Below are 12,939 nucleotides of genomic sequence, written 5' to 3'. Positions count from 1 at the left end.
CCACCTAACATTCAGTCTTTTGGTAAAGGTCAGTTTGAGAAAACTTTTTTCTGCTAGGATTCAACTCAAGGATTGGAAGAATTGAGAAGACTGCTAGGCACTGGAGCATGGAGAGACACTCAGCCTCTGTGGATATATACCACAGAAAAAAATTGTCAACTCTCTAAACTTTACTGACTCTACTGAGCAGAATTCTGACTAGAATCTCTTTCACACATAGATACCCCTTTTCAAGACACATGGTAAGATGAATCTCACCTCCTGTTCTGTATTTGTATTTCTATTGACTATTTAGGATACATAGATGAATTTCAGATGTCTAAAGTTATGTGAGAGTACGGCCTGGAAACCTCTCCCTATAAGCTCAAAACACACAATGCTGCAGTTCTGTAAAATTTGCCAGAGAAATTACTATAGCAATTGAGTGCATAATACCTTTTAACTCCTCAGTGAATAAAACGCCCAAACTATATTTGTTTTTTGAATTTAGCACTCTTCTTGCTACAAAGTTACTTAAATTTATTTAACTTCACATGCCTGATTTAAAAAGCATCCAATTCAGAGAAAGATTGGTAAAGCCAGATAGGAAAGAAAATTAGAAATTGGTTACTCACAGTGTGAGCAGGAAGACAGGGAATGATTCAGAAGAGCAAGGAAACTAAACAGAAGCAGTGACAATGAGAGACATCCAGCAAGTTTCCTATGAGGATTATGTACTATTTAATCTGTGAAAAAATTAGAAGAGCCTGCACATCTGATGTCTCACCATGGCAGCACAGTAGCCATTGTGTGTGCACATAATTGCCAAAGTAACATGATAAAGAGAAGGAAATATAGAGAATAATAGAACTGAGTAAGAAGACTTTTTCAATGCCAGGCTGGTAAACTGCAGATATGTATTGTTTGTAGTCAGAAAATGTAGTGTTCTCAGAAAACCACAAGTTCTAGTTTGGACCAAAAGTTTCTGAAATTCACATAAGAAAGTATAAACATGCAAATCAGAACACTTGGGAAAAGTACCAGGATCCAGAGATCAAGATCTGGATCAAGATCAAGGGCACCAGTGAGGTTTTCAAGAAGCAAAAGCATATGCAGCTGACTGTGCTTGTGCATGAGCAGCTGCTAGATTTTTGCAATTCCTTTCACTCAGCACAAAAACCCGATGCTCTGCTGCTCCATTCTTCCCCTTCTATGATCTGCACAGGACAGAAGCTGAGTGAGGTTATTCAACTTTGCCCCTTTTCAGAATCTGTGCTACACATATGCACTGTGACATCTCTTGGGATCTTTTCCTTTTGCTAGGCTGTAATGTGCATCTGTCTATTTGCCCAAGGGAGGAGGGAGAGGAGAGCATGGCGATCTGAAAGCAGCTTGCAGCACAATGCTTTGTGTGCGATGAAGCCGCTTCCTCGCCTCTGGGAGACTGAGAGCACAGCAGCTTCTGAAAGGCGAAGAACAAAGCCACACAACACCAGCATTGTGTGCGCAGCTTTCAAACTGAGAGAGGACAGTACATTACCACTCCCCTGCCTTTTCCAGTCACATTAGAATTCATAGGGAAGGAGTTTTTGGACAACTTTCTTGTGTTTCATGCTAGTCTTCCTGCAGCACTCCGTGGTCAATCTTCTGTTTTCTTTTTGGCTCTGAGATGCAAAGAACTTAATTAATATCTAGGGAAAGGTCGGGGGATGTATTCTGTATCGGCACAGTTTCTCCTTGTGAGACATAGTGGAAAAGCTTTTCGCTAAGATGCAGGCGACAAGAGATGCAGAAGACGGAGATATGGAGCTTTCCAAAGGTAAGCGCCAGTCCCGGGTGTCTTTCAGCAGAAGCCGCGCTCTGGAGCGCACTGCGACCGGCACAATGCTCTGTGCCCAAAGAAACCGCTTCCTCGCCTCTGGGAGACGGAAAACCTGGCAGCTTCCAAACGGTGACGAATGAAGCTGGCAGAACGCTGGGGGCTGTTTGCACATCTTTCAGACCCCTAGAGGACGGTGCTTTGCCACTCACTTGCCTTTAAATTCACATTAGCATTCATATGGAAGGAGATCCTGACCAACTTTCCTGTCTTCCTGCTAGTCCTCCTGCAGTCCACCTTGGAAAGTCATGCTCTTCCTTTTAGGTTTTGAGATGTAGAGAAGTTGATGGCAGCTACAGAAAAGAAGGACACCAGTGAGGTTTTCAATAAGGAAAAGTATACACAGCTGATTGTGCTTGTGGATGAGCAGCTGCTAGATTTTTGCAATTCCTTTCAAGGAGCACGAAAACCCGTGGGCTGTTGCTTCATTCCTCCCCTTCTGTGATCTGTACAGGACTGAAGCTGAGTGAGGTTATTCAGTTTTGCCCCTTCTCAGCCTCTGTGCTACACTGTGTTGTAGTGTGTTTTGTTAAGTTATTAGGTTGGTTTATTCCAATCCCCTTCAGGCTGAAAATGGTTCTGCCCCAGTTCTCCCTTCCCGCCTTTGGAGCTGTCTGTCTTCCTGGCTCCACCTCAGCCAACAATGTATCCCCTAAACTCCGCCCTGGTTTCCCTGGAAACCCCTGTATTTTTTCTTCTGATCCCTCCCCGGTACCCCGCCAATCACTCTCACTCCCCACCCTTACTGCTAGAATGTTCCAGCAGGGGAGTTCAATGGTTGGCTGAGGAACCGGGGCCCCTCCCCAGAATGTTTCCTGTTGGTGTTACCCACGTGTCAATGCCTTGGACCCCACTCCCCACTGCACCCCCATTGGCCCAATGCCTGGCACCTCCCTACCCTTAAAACCTGTTGTCAGCCCCCCGCCCCCCCCCCCCCCCCCCCCCCGTCTTCTCCTGTCGGTCCCTCCGGATTCATTAAAGCCTGGATTAAGCCACAGTTGGAGTCCGCCGTCTTCTTTCCGCTGGTTGCAGCCTTTACTAGATTCTGTCCTGCACAAGGTGTGCCTACAGCCACAAGCTGGCCACTGCCTCAGGTGCTATCCCGAAGCCAGCTCTCGGGAAAAGTGCCCCCTCGTGCTGCTAGCAGTGCTGGAGCTAGCCGGACGCTGACAATTCAGAGTCACTGCTGCAACACTGCACTGTGATATCACTTGGGATCTTTTTCATTCATCTATGCTTATTTCAAACATCAATAAATTCATCGGTTGGGTTAGGTTAGGTTATTCATTGGTCAGGTTACGCATTGTGATATTGCTTGGGATCTTTTGGCTTATTTCAAGCATCAATAAATTCTTTAGTTGCAGCCAACAGTTCTGATGCGGCTGCATGTAATGTTCCTCTCAGCACTTTGTTGTCTCTCTGGAGCTGGTGTGGAAGGGGCAACAGATGAGGGAATTGTGTCCACAACAGCCGATTTTTCCCTCTGATTTTGTCTTGCTGTCCATTTTTCTGTCTTCTGAGGAACTTGGGCATGAGGGCCGAGGGGAAGTTGATGCTGATCTGGCTGGGAGAGTCACTGCTACTCCTTTCCCTATGGTAAGGAGGAGAAATATGTATGTACTAGGGATGGGGTAGTCTGTAGTATTTTACTTGGGGCCGTGGAGACTTTTCTTGGGAAAATTCTATGGTCAAGGGGAGCAGAGGAGACAATTGCCTTTTTGGTAGATCCCTGCAATTCCTTGCTTGGCAAAGTTATGATGATCTTTCCCTCAGCAGGTGAAGTATTCTGTCATTGCTGAAATAAGGACTCTGAGAAAGCAGCTGCCCCTGTGGGATGGAGGACAACCCTTCAGTCCCTAATTTACTCTGTCCAGCACAGTACCACAATGGTCAGACCTTAATGATGGGGTCTTCTCCTTGTTTCCAGTATATTCATTCCCACCTTACACACTTCCATTCTCCACATCTCATGTTACTTCATCATTTTGAAATCTTCACACACTGCCGGAGCAAAGCTTTCCATCTGGAAAGACTTCCAGGGCTGTGAGTCCATGGGAGCATCTGGAGTAAGAGGATGCATGGTGTCCCAAGACCCCATGTCCCAGTGACCTTCACCTCAGAGGAGAGGGCGACGTTGCTCTCAGCAGCCCTGGACAGGGGTAGCTGAGAGCCCTTGGCTTGGAGAGCTGAAAGTGGGGCCAGGATAGAGGCAGCAGGTGAGTTCACAGCTGGGCACTGTTCTTTTGGCTTTTCTTCGTACTAAAACATCAAGTAACCTCGGGAAGGAGAGTTAAACACAACATAGCAAGTGCTCAAGTGCTGATCTTCCCACTGGACTGCTGCTGAACAAGGCACCAATACCAGAGCTTCCCCACAGTTATCCTTCAGCTGCTGGTGGCATAACCAGGGAGCATCACAGAAAGGTTGAAGTGCTGCTCCCACTGGCTTTGTGCCAGACCAGCAATCTCAGTTGAAATTCTAGTGCAAGAAATCACAGCTTTTCAAAGCATTCCCCTCTTCTACCCTTTTCGCACAGTTTTGCTTCCCAGAGGTGTGTCAAGTATGGTTCCCCTGTGCTGGGAAATGAGAGTATCCAGCTGCAAAGATTGATTAGCATAACACCTTCTACCATTACAAATGCACTATTGAGAAGGACAGGGCTTGGTGCACTCTGGAGAGCACTGCCATGCAGCAGGCACAGGGACTGCAAAGGCCCCATGGAGAGCAGAGGCATAAAGATAGAAATGCCAACTCATAGTGAATAGCAGGAAGCCCATGTCTTCCGCCTTTTGGACTCATGCTTACCTCTCTGTAAGCTCATAGGTGACGGCTCCTTAATCCCTGCTATTGGACAATTTCGGATCCCCTATCTCATATATAAGGGGCTGTTTTAGCCCGGTTCGGCAGAGGAGCTGTCGCTGGAACCCTTTGCAGACCACACAATAAGACATTGCTGAAGAATGCCATAATAGCCTTTTCCTCTCTCATTTTGTGTCTGCTGGCCTACCTGAGGAACTTTAGCAAGCCAAATACTGGAATCAAAAGGAGCTGAAAATCAGTAAAGAGCTGATATCCCTTATAATTGCTAATGTTGCCAGTAGCTGAGAGGTATTTGGGTTCAATGGTTAGGGTTAGGATATAAATACGAAAAAAATATTTTTTTACAAATTTTAATACAGTCAAAATTAAAGGGGTTCTTTTTGGCTTTTATATGGGTAGAGGCAGTGGAATTATTTTAAATAATGTAAGCGTTACAGAAGCAAAAATCCTAACAAATATATACTTACTATGTAAAAATATGTATAAAAATATAGAAATAAATTTAAGTACTTGGGATAGATGCAATATAGAATATAAATTTATTTATAAATACAAATGTATAAATATACATCAATATACATTATAAATAGAAAGGTGAATATTAATATGAAAAAATATTTTAAAAATATTTAAATATTTTTTAAAGAAATTGTTTGGTTTGGGTTTGTTTTTTGGTTTTGGTTTTTTTTTTTTTTTATCCTATTAGGTTAGAGGCAAGAGCTTTTTTTTCTTCTTCCTGGTTGTTTTGGGGCATTTATTTTAGAGCAGTTTTTGGGCGGGATCGCCCCTGTTCTTTTTTGCCGCCTTCGCTGCCCGCAGCCCCAAGGCGCGCGGCGCCCCCGTCTGGGGTGGGCGGCAGTGCTGCCGCCTTGTGGGCAGAGCGCGGTACTGCAGCCCGCTGCCGCCAAGCAGCCGAGGGACCGCCCTCTTGGGAGTGGCGCGTGGCGGACTTTGTTTGACCTTCTCAAAATGGCGGCCAAAGGGCGGGAAAATGGAGGGCCCCCGGCGGTCTCTCTGAAATGCCTGCACGGAACACCGACGCCGGCGCGGCCCCAACGAGATTTTCTGTGGAGTTTCAATTGCGATGATGGCATTCCGGTCCGCCTGCAGGGTTTGGCGTCGAGGGAAATCGTTTCTAGAGCTCGAGGTGGGTGTCGGCATTTTGATCAGGCAGCTGTCAAAACGGCTACGCCTTGGGGTCTTTCCTGGGGCGCTGGGGGCGTGTCCGGGGCGGGGCGCCGTGTCGACGAGATGACGTCATTAGGCGGCACTCTGCCTGCAGTTTGCCGGTGCAGACGGCAGGGGGCGCTGTGCCTGCAGTGCGCCGGTGCAGGCGGCAGGGGGCGCTGTAAAAATAGAGTATAAAGTATAAACTATATAGAAAAAGAAATAAAAGCTCTATGTCACCTGCAGCTGTAGAAAATTTTAGGCTCCCATGGAGGAAATAGTTTTCCTAAAATCATTACCGTTTTGGGGTTTTTTGCACTCCCAGGTAGCCTGAACGTTTCTACTGCTGCTTTTTTATTCTAAAGCTAGAATGGAAAGCCAAGATTAGAAATACAGGGAAAGGAAGAAAGAGAGAAAGAGAGAGAAAGAGAGAAAGAAAGAGAGTAAGAAAGAGAGACAGAAAGAGAGAGAGAGATAGATAGAAGGAGAGAGAGAAAGAGAGAGATAAAGAAGGAAGAGAAAGGAAGAAAGAAAAGTGAAAAAGGAAAAGGGTGAGAGTGAAAAAGGAAGAGTTAGAGTGGAAAAGGGGGTGAAAAACAGAGTGAAAAAAGAAACAAAGAGTTGGAGTGGAAAAGAAAGGACATTCGGGAGGGGCGGTGCTGCCTAAGATCTTCCCCCGCCCACGAGCGAAGGAGCCGTTTGATCCCCTGGCGGGACCGCAGCTCCCGGTGGCGGAAAATGGAGCGGTGGCTGTCAGCCCGAGACTACAACTCCCGGCAGGCCCTGCTGCCGTAAAGCACGGCGTCTGACGCAACGGCCGACGCGCCATATGAATGGCTGGCGGGCCGAGGCGGCCGCGCGGCGGCGGAGGCGGCTGTGCGTGGGGAGCTCCCGGCGCCTCTCCCGCTCGGGACGGAGCCGCGGCAGCGACGCTGGAGGGGCGAAGCCTCCGTCCGGCCGCCCGCACGGAGCTGAGCGGCGCGGAAGGGGCGTCCGCCCGTTTCCTCGGCCTCACTCAGCGGTACCGGTGGCGGGGGCTCAGCTCGGGCGGGGCGCGCTGCTGCCCACCGATGGCGGAGCGCGAGGCGGTGCTTTGCTGCCGCGGGCCGGGAGCTGCAGGAGCCGCCCCGGGCGAGCGGCGTCGGGCGCTGCCGCGGTCACTGTGCGGCGGCTGCCCTCAGGCTGGCGGAGGCGCAGGAGCCGCCGAGCTCCAGCCGTCTCCATCGGGCTGCTGCCGCTGCTGCGGGCGGAGGCGGACGAGCGGTTGCGGAAGCGGTTTCGCAGAGTGTTCAGCCTTGCGAGCAGAGAGTGCTCGATATCGCTGAAATGACACGGCTGCTGACTGCCTTAGTGCTCGTGGCTCTTTCTTCCACGCAAACAGATGGAGCGGCGTCGCTGAGCAGTAAACACAGCGATGGCCCGGAGAATGGCGAGCGCAAGGAGCGCCGGGCTGGATCCTTCTGATGACACAGGTGCGATCCGCAGACTCAGCCCCTTGTGCCCCTACCCTCCCGACCCCCAGGGGAAATGCTCTCCAGCCTCGAGCTGCTGAAAGACAAAACATGTGATTTGACACTAGGGTCCAGAAAAGGTTTCCGTTTAGATTAGCAAATGCCTCAATTGTTCTTGGTTACATCCTAGGATCGGTTTTAGGCAGTGACTTTATACTGCTTGTCGGATTTTCTTGTGCAATAATAAGAAAACAGGCAGGTCTGATACTGGTTTCGCTTTTTTTCTACTTCATGTTCCACGAGCTGCTTTTATCCAAGCAATTGTTTTAAAGTTCTACTTTATTTATGGTTCTACTTTTTTTTTTCTTTGCAGCACCCGTGACTTTTTTTTTTCTCTAAATCGGCAGTAAATATAGCTGAGTAAAATTACCTTGGTTTTCTTCCTTCTTTTTTAACTGAAATGTTCTTATTGATAATCCTGTTTGAATATGCAGGAAAAGTGGGTATGTCCTGTAATTATATCCTAGCTTTTCTTGTTTACAGGGTACTCAGAAAATCTGTCTCCCTTAGAGTCCCACAAAATCATTCTCAGTCCAATCTCTGTTAAGGTATGGATTGACAAATAAGCCATCAGTTTAGATATTTGCCTGTGTACCTTTTCCTGTAATTCAGAGCTTGCGTTCTGTGGTTTTTATAAATCTATAAAACATGTAAAAATGGTTTTGCAAGTCTTAATCGTTGAAGGCAGCAAAAAGTGGTTTTAAAGCCTGTTCTTGACCAGACAAAGGGGAAAAGTGTGAATTTGATGCTGAACTTGTCATTTCTCATTTGACTTGCCTTGAATTATTTAGGAAGAGAGAGAACTAGAAAAAGAGAGAAATAGAATTGGTTATTGAGCCCTCCTAAAATGCTCCCCGTGATTCTGTGTGGAGCCAAAGTGAAAGGTGATGGAACAGAGCCCTGTGCTTTAGAAGGAAATCAATTTCAACCTGATCTCCACCCTGAGTCTCCCTAATTTCTGTTTTTAAAATGCAAACTAAGTTTAGGAAGTGTTGGAAGTTAGTATTTTGGGGAAGAAATGGCAGTTGCACAAACCATTCCATTTCCCAGAGGCTCTGGGAACAATTCATTTTGTAAGCGCTGTAACTGCAATCGGTTGGTGGTTCGGGGTTGAAATGTGCACTTGCCCTCCTATAAAGCACTCGTTCATTTGCATTTCAGTGCTAGGAGTCTTGATAAACTGGAGAAGAGCCCAAGAGACATTTTTCATCCTGAGATACAAAAGGTACGAAGTGACTTTTTTTTTGTTTGGTTCTTTTTCTTTATTATTTTCTGGAAATAGAAGTAATTAAGTATAGATACTACTGGTTTGTCTCTTCCAGTAGCAGATAATAATAATAATAATAATAATAATAATGTAATACTACTTAAACTGTCTTTATCCATTGAACTGGCCATTTAAATCCAAACTTCTAAACACAAATAAAACCATCATCCTTGTGGAATCTTTAGCCCCCTCCTATTAAAGATACTGGTTTTGTTGACAGGATTTATTGGTTCTGGAAGAGCAAGAGGTAAGTATAAGCCTAACTACTTCTAGCTCACAGACCCGTCCGGTGAATACAGCTTTTTATTTTGATGGGCTTATGATGACTTGGAAATCAATTGCTCGTTACAGTAAAAATAGATTAGCCTGGGTGCTGCCCATTGTTTCTGTAGAAATAAATGTTTCCTGGTCTTCAGAAGTAAGCTGCTTTGAAAACCTGGAAGTTGCAGTACAGTGACAATCCACGTGCTTCGGATTAAAAGGAGATTTCAGAAGGGTGATAGGCTTTTGTCTTTTCCTACAAGTCCATGTAATCCTATGGAGGAGTTTTTAATTGCGTGTTGCCGAGTCATCCATCAGAGCCCTGTTGTACCGATCATCATACAAATACAAAAGAAAAAAATCAGACCCTGTCCCAGCCACTTAGAGCCCAGACCATTATTTCCTCAGGCTGCCCTCTGTGTGCCATTAATACTCACCACGGGAGTGAGCTGAGGATTGTTGCAGCTGTTGGGAACAAACTACTTCTCGTCACACAGAAATAGAATTGGGATGACGCCTTGGCCAGCGCCTCTCTGCTCTCATCTCCTGAATCTCCAGCAGAGGAGTTCCGGTCCATCCCGGTGTGCGTAACCCAGTTCCCAATGGTCTGAACGCGCTGAGCAGCGCTTAGCTGGTGTGGGGGGTTCAGGGAGGGCAGAGTGTGCATTATCATCTTCCTGAACCTACAGATAAATCAAAGTGAGAAGCCATAGGGTGGAAATCAGTCGCATACATGCTAAATAAAACTTGCAGATTTTTTTAAGGATTGTTTCTGCTTGTTCTTTGTTGTGCTTCTGTGCTTAGAAAGCGTCCCTTGAAAATCAGTTCAGTTCATCACTTGAAACTTTGTTTGCAGACCCTCACTGAGCAGAATTTGTTGCAGACTTGGTGCACGCTGTGCTGACCTCCTGGGAGTGTGAGGAGCTCGAGCGTGCTACTTCGTGCTTTAGGACACTCTGAGGTATTTATTCCTTTTGGGATCCACGATGAGAATTCCCAAGAGAGGTCGTAATAAGGTATGACATTGGAAAAAAGCCTGTGTCGTTGGAATGTTGTTGTTGTCATCAAAAGTTAATTTTTTCTTCTTCCTTAGCCAGTAGTCAGCTTTTTGCTTTATTTTTTGTGGTATCAGTATTTGATTGTTTAAAAAATTGCTTCAAAATAACTTCAGTGGCTGGCCACCAGGACCTTGTTCAGATTTGCCTATTTGCTTGTAGCTAAAAGGTTTACATATTGTTTATCATTCTATTTAAGAAACTGCTGCCCAGTCAACTAAGAACTGAATATCTATCTGTCTAGGACATGGGGAGAGGATTTAGGTCATGTCTTTGTTTCCAGAAAAAAGTTCCAGTGTAGTTTCTAACTAGAGGAAAAGGGGGGGTGAAGACTCGGGGCTCTGATGCCATTGGGGTCACCCCGAGGTCCCCAGGAGAGGGAGCCCCACTGCAGTGCAGGAGCAGGTATGTTATCATGTACTAGAGAGCAAATTATAAATAGAAATATGAAAATTACAAATATAAAAATGTGTTTTAAATTGTTAAATAGAGCGGGGTTTTTTACTTGTCAATAGGCAGGGTTTTGATTATAAAAATTATAAATACAAACAATATGAAGGTAGAAATTTAAGTATAGAAATATATCATAAATACATACAGATAAAGTTTAATAATAGAAGAAAAAATCAGTTGCAGCAGTAGATACGATACATAATATAAATAATAATTTAAATACATGTCTAGAATTTTATAGATATTATATATAATTATTAATAGATTGCATCAAAAGAAACTATAAATATAAATGTGAATATAATTATACAAAGTATAAAAATATTTTGATATCGTTTAAAAGAAGGTGTTTTTTTGTATTTATTTGCTTAGAGATGGGGTTTTTATTTGGATTAATAGAAGTATTCTAGAAATATAAATCTAACTATAGAAATATACAATCAATATAGAAACATATTTCTAAAAACACAACCGAACGACGCCGCCTTCGGGGGAATCGCACGAGCTCGGCCGAAGCAAGGCGAGACCGGCCGAACCTGACGACCTCGAGCGAACCGAGGCGAGGCTTCCGAGGCTGCCTGGAGCGAAGCGAGCCGAGCTCAGGCGAAGCGAGCCTGCTGCTCTCGTGCGCGCTAATTAGCGCGAGTGCGGTCACAGCCTAGTGAGCTCCTGCCCGAGCCCGCGCTCCCGGTCGTGTCCGCGCCATGGCCGGGCCGCCCGCGGGACGCGGCAGCGGGAGAGCCCCGAGCCGGGCGAGCTGAACGTGAGGTGGCGGCGCTTGCCCGCCCGCCGTCATGGAGCCGAGCCGAGCCGAGGCGCGCCGAACGCACAGAGCGGCTGGGAGTTGGGCCGAAGCGAGCCGAGGCGCGCCGAAGAGGCGAATGCAGGCGACACTAGCCGAGTTTAGCCGACAATAGCCGAGTTTAGCCGAAGAGCCGACTCGAGCCGAGCGTCTCCGGAGCGAGCCGAGCTCCGCCGAGCGCAGCATCCCGGGCAGGGCGAAGCGCCGGGCCGGGCTCGGGGTGCAGCCGGGGCTCTGGGAGGCTTCCCCGCCTGTCCCTCTCTCTACCCCTCCTTCCTTCTCCCCGTATTCGCCCTCTCTCGCTCCCTTTCCCCCATTCCCTCTCCCCCCACAAACCCGGCTCCTTCCTGTCCTGTCCCTAGCCCGCTACTCCCTTCTGTTCCCCCTCTCTCCTTCCTCTGCCCAGCCTCCCTGTACCCCCGTCCCGCCTTTCCCTTCCCGTCCCGCTTTCCTGCGCAGCCCGACCTCCCTCCCCGCCCTTTCTCATGCCCTGCTCTCGCTCCTCTCTTCCCGTGTCCCCTTTCCTTCTTTGCCCTGCAGCCGCGGGGCTCGGGGTGCCGGAGAATAAAGCCCCGAGGGCCGGAGCCCGGCGCCTCTCGGCCCTTGCAGGAGTCCCCGCGCGGGGCCGGAGGCTCTCGGCGGATCCCCCCGTGCCGCTCAAGCACCCCGGCCGACAGCGCCGGAGCTGCGGCTTTGCCGGCATCGCGCTGAGAGCGCCGCCCGCTCTGTGCCGTGCCGTCCCCGCCGTCTGTACCGCTCCCTCTCTCGCTGCCCCTGGCCCGTGACAGCGAGGCTGGGCAGGAACCTCAAGCCTTCTGGGGGCTGCCCCCCCTTTCTTGTTGCAGCAGAATCCCTTGCTGGGGCCATGTACGTGTGGAAAGGGCTTGGGGGAAGCGCTGTGCTGCTGTCCAGGGCAGTCGGACTCGTCCTGAGCCTTCTTTGGGGGTCAGGAAAAGGGGGGGGGGGGGGTGACGACTCGGGGCTCTGATGCCGTTGGGGGCACCCCAAGGTCCCCAGGAGAGGGAGCCCCACTGCGGTGCAGGAGCAGGTGGGGGGCGGGCGAGGGGGAGGGGGGGGTCACGCTGGGCGCCGTCCCCCAGAGGGACCCAAAGCTGCCACCAAATGCACAGGGAGGGGTGAGTGGGTGTAGAATGCTAAGCCCTGGCAAGGTATTCGGTTTTCTAGGTATTGCTAAAGAATAGGAATTTGTCTCTAAATTCAACTGGGGAGAAACCCTCTCTATGCACTCATTTGTTTACAGGAATGTAGGAAGCTCCGACTGGAGATGGGTAGTAATTCTGAAGATATTAAAGATAACGTTTTTATCTAGGAACGGACCGAGCTGTGCCCTGGAACCCTCAGAACAGCTGCAGGGGCTGAAGGCGATAGAAGGGGCTCTCTGGCACCTTTTGCCTCCGTTCTCTGCCAGCGCCCAAATCGTGTCGCAGTCCCGGAAGAGGCGCTTGTCATCCAGAGAGCCAAAAGGAAGACCTGTAAAATCCCAGCTCTGCCTTGTGTTTCGTGTGGGTTTTGTACTTCGTATTGATGTCATTCCAGAGAGCAAGGAAAGAAGAAATGTGACCGGTTCCCACTATTGCTGTGTGAAGGCTTTTTTGAACGGCTGCTGTATTTATATTCTCTTTTTCCACTCCAAGCTTGACTTTTCCCCTCGTTTTTCGAGCTGCATTGGGTGTCCCAAGGAGGGCGGGGTTCCTCAGCAGGGCTCTTAGGAGGTGGCGCTGATT

General features: G+C 48.2%; 1 long non-coding RNA gene across 4 annotated transcripts; it reads left to right on the top strand.

The window, feature by feature from the left end:
- The first annotated feature begins 6,725 nt into the window (after positions 1-6,725).
- On the top strand, positions 6,726-12,063 carry LOC136561386 (uncharacterized). Of its 4 annotated transcripts, none has more exons than XR_010784326.1 (7): positions 6,726-6,866; positions 7,227-7,317; positions 7,840-7,904; positions 8,518-8,581; positions 8,844-9,467; positions 9,741-10,344; positions 10,842-12,063. It is a non-coding gene; the product is annotated as an uncharacterized lncRNA (long non-coding RNA). The 4 variants fall into 4 exon arrangements; XR_010784328.1 differs by lacking the exon at positions 6,726-6,866 and having other exon boundaries at positions 6,980-7,317; positions 8,844-8,870; positions 9,293-9,467; XR_010784327.1 differs by lacking the exon at positions 6,726-6,866 and having other exon boundaries at positions 6,980-7,317; positions 9,741-9,900; positions 10,223-10,344.
- Positions 12,064-12,939: the final 876 nt, after the last annotated feature.

This window comes from Molothrus aeneus, chromosome 11 (assembly GCF_037042795.1).
Source record: "Molothrus aeneus isolate 106 chromosome 11, BPBGC_Maene_1.0, whole genome shotgun sequence".
NCBI classification, from domain to species: domain Eukaryota; kingdom Metazoa; phylum Chordata; class Aves; order Passeriformes; family Icteridae; genus Molothrus; species Molothrus aeneus.
Note: the sequence above shows the minus strand (reverse complement) of the source record. Positions and strands in the feature narration are given on the sequence as shown.